Below are 8,265 nucleotides of genomic sequence, written 5' to 3' on the forward strand. Positions count from 1 at the left end.
GGTCACTTGGTTCAATACATCCCAAAATATGTGCTTCAAAATTTCATGGCCAGCTACTACTGGTAGGATAAGGACGTGCCTTGCCAATTTTCCCCATGACACTATTGTCTCTGTCATAGATTTTGTAGAAAATTATTCATTTCAAGAACAAGATGAGATACAAAGTGCTCAGTGGTATAACAAGCATATACAAATTCTTGTGCATATCATGTACAATCGTTTTATTGATTCTTCTACGATGACTGATGTCAATCTGCTTGCTAACTCACAGGAGTCCAGGTCAATGCAACACACATACCATTTCTACATTTCAGATGATAGGCAACATGGCACCTTATTTGTGCAGCATGCTTCTCTATTGCATTGGGAATGGCTGAAAAAAGAAGATCCCCATGTAGAAAATATAAAATAACATTGGGTGTGGTCAGATGGTGCTGCCTCTCAATTTAAATCAGCTCATGGATTCTACTTTGTCTCAAGGTTCAAATCCTTGATCGGTTTAGACATGATGTGGAATTTCCTTGGGTCTAGCCATGGCAAGGGTGAACATGATGGATGCGGTGTTGTTATTAAGCGAGCTCTATTTAAACACCCATTAACATGCCCACAAGAAAATTTTAATGATGCCCATGATGCTATAACATGGCTTATAGCCAACCTCTCCACATGCATACATTCAACATATAGTAAACAGAACCTTAAGAATAGTGTAGTGCACAGAGTGCTCCATGAAGTGAAAGTGGATGAAGTGCAAAGGAGAAGTTGTCACGATTGCGAGAAAGTTAAAGGAGTTTGTAGTTTGCACAGCATATGGGGCTTTTCAAATAACCACCTAATCAAAATAAGAAAACTTTTTTGTTTCTGTAGTGTGTTACACTTACTTGGGCCCATATGACGCCAAGGCATATGCTGATTATCTCAACCTTCTCTCTGTCTTCAAATGGCTCTTGTGTCATCCATATATGGGATCCAAATGGCTCTTGTGTTATCCTTAGCAATTGGGGCGATCCTGGCAACTACTTCGAAACTGAGCCATTTGTGGCTCAAAGCCCGTAGGGTTTGGATGGGCCAAATCTGTTAGCATGCTCAAGGGCTACCCGCTTTGAATAATAACTTTGTCTGATCCCTTCCCTACTTTCACAATACCTATGCACCCTTATCCCTAGGTTGAGATGTGGCCACTTTATCCTTCTTGGCCCTCTTCCAAACCTCCTTACTCATAGTTCTCGCTTAGGACCTAGTGACACATTTAAGGATATTGTCGAGACTTGGCTTCTCTCGATAATCAACAAATTAATCCTGGTCTTAGGATCCGTGGATGTTCTAGAGTTCCTTCTCATTGGACAACCCTTGTAAAGCTAGTCACCCTAGAGCATGAACACAATAGAGCATTCGTGTTGTTGGTGGTTGTTGCGAGCAATGGTTGATCATCCTTGTAGGGAAGTCCTTCAAGAATTGAGGGCCTTGGCATTTATAGCAAGCCATGATTGGTTGGTTGGGATCTTGTAGAGACAATCACTGGCTCAATGTGGTAGCAAGAGCCGTTTGGTAAACTAGGATGTATTGTTCATCATGCATGATATAATGTCTTATCTGCCTAGGCTGGTATAAGGGACTCTCAATGGCAAGGAGTCATCCACTGAAGGGGCATAATTTGGATCCTCCCACTCACTGGATGGCTCCTCAATGATCACTTAGTTCATAGGGGTGATTTGAGGTGGTAGAGGTTGAGGGCCTAAAACAGGTGGTGGCAATGGGAGGTTTTGAGCCCTATACTGCCCTAGGTTGGTAGAGAGGTCTCCTTGAATGGCCATTTGTCCCTGATTGAACTAATTCAGTGGTGTAGGGAGGGTCAGGGGCTACCTTTATTGGTACATTGGCTAGGGGATGACCTTAGGGTAGCGACACTGAGATGTCTCATGATTTTCCCATTTAGCGCAATGGGCACAGTAGAGTGTCGGCCTTGCCCTAAGGTAGTGGCACTCATTAGTAGGATGGTTTCCTGTGCAGAGACCACACCACACATTATCTCTTCTAGGGAATAGGTGAGGATTCCCTTGTTAATCCCCTCTTCCATTGTTGAGCCACTCGGTTCAAGAGCCACCTCATCTATATTTGCACCCTTGGCGAGTGGACTTGCCTCCTTGGCTTCACCTGCACTAATGGTTTTACCAATGTGGGACACATGAGATGAAGCCACTTGCAATTTTTCTACCTGGGCTTTGTCTTTCCTATTGTCATCGTGGAGCACAGCCATCTTGCTACACAACTCAAATGATGTGGGGTTCAGGATGAAAGATGATCATGAAGCTTTACATCCCTTGGCCCAATGAGGAAGCATTGCAACAATCGCTCATTACTCATCCTCTCACAAGACTCACAGCAGGACTTTAAATGCTTGATCCTTGTAATATACTCTTGCAAGGTCTCATTGTCCTTCTACTTTACCTCATACAACTTGTTAATAGGGCTCCCCATCTGGAACCAGTGTGGCCAAACCCCACTATAAATGTTTTTCTAAGCCTTTTCCAATTAATTTTCTCTTTGACGCTTAGAGCCCTATACCATTGGCTTGCCTTACCATTGAGGCTCAGACCAAATGCGTTGACCTTATCTAAGTCACCTATGTCTCTGAAGGTCTTGCAAATTTTCTTGAAGCTCTCTACGTGGGACACTGGATCTCCCTCTCCTAGGAATTTGGTGATAATCTTGGAGATGGTGATGACTGGCCTACTCCTTGAAGAGCTGGTATCCCTTCCAATGAAGTTTGGTGGCACAGCCCCCCTTCCTATTTCTTGCACTAGGATCCTCATAGCCTCATCAAGGAGAGTAATGTTTGCGGTGCAGGAGGAGTTGCTAGTGGAGCTGGTGCAATGTCATAGTTGGGTGGCACTAGGGGTGGATTGTAAAAGATCATTGGTTGTGTGGGTATAGCATTAGCGATTCCTAGTCCACTAGGAAAGCACTCTAGTTTTATTTGCAAAGGGGTTAACTAGGTTTGGGTCAGACAAACCAAACCTCCCCATAAAGTTCTAGAGTGATTCCCTAAGCCGTGAGGATGTGATTGATGGTGTGAGAGATTGGGATCTTAGTCATCTTGAGTTTGGATTCATGGAGGCCTTGGAGTTCAGGGTTTCACTCACTTCTGCATCGAAGCTCATTGTGTCCTCTGAGCTCGAGGTGTCCATGTATGTGGGACCATGCACTAAGTATGAACTTAAGGTCAAGATCCCAGAAGGAATCGACACCACGGTATTCATTGGGTCGGGTAGAATATTATTAGAGTCACTATCCTCTAGCCCTGGATCAAATCTTAGCACTCTATCAGACCTCAGGTGCATATGATGGTGACCTGTCGGGTTGCTCCAATCAATTTTAGTCACTGTGCAATTCTGGCCTTAAATCAACGAGTTGTTGCTTTAACCTTAAAGTAGTAACTTTTAGGTCGTTGCGTTGCATCAACCTTAAAGCAATGACTTTTTAAAGTGACGACTTCAATAAAGCGACGACTTCAGTAAAGCAACAACTTTAGTATGATAGTGACTTGTTAAAGCGATGACTTCTTAGCACGACGACTAGTTTATAGTATAATACTGTGAGGTCATAGTATTATACTTAAAGCAACGACTCCTTAACACAATGGGTCCTTAACACGACGGATTGGATATGGTAGCCACTTTTATAGCAGCAACTCAGTGGTTGTGTTAACCCCAATGCACAATTGACAGTTCTGTTAATGCCACATGTCGATTAGGTGAGGTAGGTGTCTGATAGAAATTAAAGAAGCGGGTCCCTACATTATTAAAACAAAGACTTTGTGTGCCCGGTGTGTTAAGCTTAACTCAATAACACATAGTATGGCTCTATAATGCTGACTGGTTTTTTATGATTCTTTCATATTTCTGAGTTTCTGTGTAGGATTTGTAAGCTATGGGGGTGCTATTCTACCTATTCTACCTACTCAAAGCAAAAAATAACAAAAAACAATAACTTTAAAGTGTAGAATAAGATGTTTTGAACGAAGAAATACAGTCCTCCTAGAAGAGGCTGCCTGTGAAGGGCTTTGCAGGCTAGCCCATATGGCTATCAAAGTGTGAATCGTCTCACTCCAAATACCCGTGAACACCTGTGATGGGTGTATGTGGGTGTCATCCAAGGCCTCTGTGCATTTGACTCTCCAAATGTGCCAAGAGGAAATTCTAGTCAAAATCTCCCAAGAGGTGTCCACTGAAACATGTGAAGCTCTGAAAGGAATATGTGGTACATCCTAAAGACAGTAGGGCTCTATCACCTGTCGGCGAGAGTGCCCAGGAAGAAGGCTCACCCTCATAAAACACCTGGGGCCCAGTAAGGGATAACCATGCAACCGAGCCCCAAGTCATGAAGAAAGGGGAAGTATGAAAAATGTTGAGTATCCGAGCAACTCCTTTCCAAACAATTCTCGCTTGATTGCAGTCCCAAAGGCAATGTCGCACTAACTCCTTTGCAAAATGATAGCAAGGGCAAGTGGGATCAGCCCCAAATCGTGATCTCCCCAGGTTCACCGCAACCCCTCCACGAATAGCCAAAAGAAAAGAGTGATCTTTCTATTTCTGAGGGATTTCCAAAGCCTCCTCTAGAAATTCCTACGCAAATCTGCAGTGATGAAGAAGCTATCGCAATGGGGGGCTCTAGAGGAAATCCAACCTCTACTGCTTAGCTGAAATCTCCTGGCATTACCAATTGTGAAACGAAAGAAGGGAATCCCCCTCTCTCGGTGCCCATGATCTATCCACTCCCACTCTCCTGGGTCCCACTGCAAGCACAGGGTTCCTGTCAACACACTCAAACCAGTTCTAAATTTGCTTGTAATTTCATTTCTTAGTGTTTTTTGTGATGTTTGACCGCATACAACCCTTACAATCATCTCTACTAGTTATTCCTATGAATCAACACCGAAAAACAACAAAAAAAAAGCTCCAATCAATCAAAATACTTGAAAAATAGATTTGGACAACTTCTTCTCTCGACACTCAACTTTCCACTCACAATTCACCTATACTCCACAATCAAAGCTCCTGGTTTAGCTGGAAACAATGAGAAATGGGTGGATAATGGAAGAAGGCTTATGCGTTGCAAAAGCATACCTTGAACTTCTCAGCAATGGCGCCAAAAAATGTGTGGTCTCTAGCGGTGACTCATGTGCCGTGGGGATCTTGAAGGAATGCCGAGGGAAATTCTCCTCCTACTACTCCTTGTGGGAGCAATGCAAGCATGAACCATCCTTGATTATCACACTCGAGACTCCTGGATTGTTGCAATGTCTTTCCACGAGAGAGAAAAAGAGGGAAGGGGAGATGGGAGAAGAGATAGGAGGAGGGGAGAGAAGAGTGGGTAACACAAGGGCATTACAATGGAAGCAAGAGAAGACTAGAGAAGACTCAAACACTTGGAAGCAAGAGAAGAGTACAATGGAAGCAAGAGAAGAGTCGAGAAGACTCAAACACTTGGAAGTTGAAAGAGAAAGAGAGAGCTCTATTTCCAATATTCTTATCAACCTTATTCTCTCTCTCTCTCTCTCTCTCTCTCTCTCTCTCTCTCTCTCTTTCTCTCTCTCTACAAGCACTTGGGCCCGCACGACTCCAAGGCGGATCTTGTATTGTCTACCTCTCATCCTCTCATTCTTCTCTGCTCTATCTTGCAAAATGTACGGCGCTTGTATGCATTGTTAATCATGGCAATTAACAATTGGCCAGAGTCCTAGTGGTTGTTAGGTTGACACTTGGACTAATGTCACTTTGGAAGGCATTATTGACATTCGGATTCATGGTAGACAATGATGTTTCATGTATTTAGTCAACCATCACATGATAACCTTTCAAGAACAAGTAAAATACAACTATTTGAATCTAGGCCAAATTAGCAATAGAGAATCTTCCAAAGGCCCTTACTCATCGACCCATTCCATGCTTGTGGGGCATTCAACATAGACTTTACGGATTCTAACAAATGGTGTTATGTTGGCAAAATAAATGCTTCCCTCATAGGCACATGGTCCTCAATTTCGTCTTTGGTTTTGAAGAGTGTCCATTGTTTTATGAACATATTCCAACATTCAAATTAGTATTGGTGACTTAAACAATGTTTCATGATCTCTCTTTTTGCATTTCCTACTTTTGGACTCAACTATCCACATTGCATGACAAGGATAAGTTTACACTATGCATGTGTGTGGATAATTAGAATGCACAGTTGTTAACAATCATGCACCACTAATGTTGAAAGTTTCCATGATTCTATGAACATGGTCCAAACATTCGAAATAGTATTGGTTATTCATACAATATTTCATGGGTTTACTTCTTTTTGCATTTTCCAATCATGCACCTAACTACCACGTATATGTTACGTACTCATATTGTAGGCTCATGCACAATACAAGAAAACATCATGTATGAATGTGGATAACCAATATGCACAAAGATGTTTTGATGTCCAAACTTGTGTAGGTGATATTAACAATGATAAATAATCTTTCTTATTTTGGCATTTCCACTCATGCACCCAACTATTACTTATCTACTATTTACCAACATTAGCCTCATGAACGTGTGTGGGAGGTTATCGGCCCATTAGTAACAAGCATAAGACTCCCAATTATGTGTGCTGGGATGGCATTTTATGGGCTTTTAAATCCTTTTAACCATTGCATAAGATGTTATGCATGTCACATTCAAACTTAGAACATAACCTCATCAGAGTGATTGTCAAGATAGCTTAAAGGTCACGATCCCGATGTTTGTAGCAACTTAAAGTTCATTAAAAATTTGGAACATCAGAGTGATTATATCAAGTTAAAGGCCATCATCCCAATGGTGGTTTGGAGTGGACTTCTAGAAGTCACTCTTTGTAAGTCCATATAGCACAAGTGAGTGCACATGCCAGCAGCCATGCATTTTAAATGCACTATATTTGAAGATTTTACCCCCTTCCATATGTATACATGTTTGGATGTTGAATTTGAAGCTCCTCTTTGTATTTTATAAAATCAAATCCTTATATATTGGTGCATAATTAAAAAAATCCCCTTTGTGAAGTAAAGTGCTAGATCTTCATAGCTTAAAGATTGTGTTCTTAGGCACCATCATCTTGACAATGCAAGCATTGGAGAGCATGACACATTTTTATCTGTTAATGTGTGTACCAATAGTAAGGCCTTAAGAGCAAAGATTTAGTTTATGAGCATGATGATAGATAACAATCAGTCTTAACAGAAAATATTTTTAGACAATGTCTGCTTGATGATAGATAACAAGCATAGCGTACTTGCCCTATATGGTTGTCCTCATCCAATATTAGGTCAAGGATGGGTAATTTTTCGTCATACCACAGATCTTAGGAGTGTGTCTAGGTGCATTTAGGATGAAGAAGCTTAACTTTATTTTTACCTTTTCTCCTAGGTAATGATTATGAAAGTGCTTTGTAAGATGTAAAAAATGATCATGTGCTTACAAACACATGTCCAAGCTTCCTGTTTTAGCTATCATCAACCTCGTGTAGCTAATATGTATAAGCAAGTCTGATTACTTATGATGAGAGAGAGAGAGAGAGAGAGAGAGAGAGAGAGAGAGAGATGCATCCATAGTAAGTTATATACACAATACATATATGCAAAGAGGCCCCCACGATGAGTTTAAATGCACTATATTTGAAGATTTGCATTTCTTTAAATAATTGTTTACACAAAAATCCCCTCAATGTAAAGTTAAGTGCTACATTTTAGATCTTCATAACGTAGTGTGATTGTCCAATGTGTGTGTGTGTGTGTGTGAGAGAGAGAGAGAGAGAGAGAGAGAGAGATGCATCCATGGGAAGCTATATACAGAATACTATACATGCATGTGTGCACCATTCTTTTTACCATTTAGCTCGTGTTGGAATTGACTTGTATGTTGTTTTCAAGCATTAATAAAGTGTTCTTTTCTCTTGGAAAAAAAACACGTATATGCATATATGTCTTGTATATACTTGCAAGAGAAATAAAATAAATAATATAGAGGTACAAGGTAGCTCAAGTGTGAAGTGTGAATGCACACATGTAAAGAGATGACAAGGATGGGAAATGAGGGAATGCTTTGTATAAAGACTTGGATGGTATATTTTAGAAAAAAACTCACCAACCGGCTCAACCACCCATTTCGCACCATTGAGGGGCATTGACCCTGGGCCTACATTGCATGCACGAAGTGGAGCTTCAACACGGGCCGCAACAACAATGGTAGGTCA

This window comes from Dipteris shenzhenensis, chromosome 26, assembly GCF_047967505.1.
Source record: "Dipteris shenzhenensis isolate YYH24624 ecotype China chromosome 26, Dip_SZ_1.0, whole genome shotgun sequence".
NCBI lineage: Eukaryota > Viridiplantae > Streptophyta > Polypodiopsida > Gleicheniales > Dipteridaceae > Dipteris > Dipteris shenzhenensis.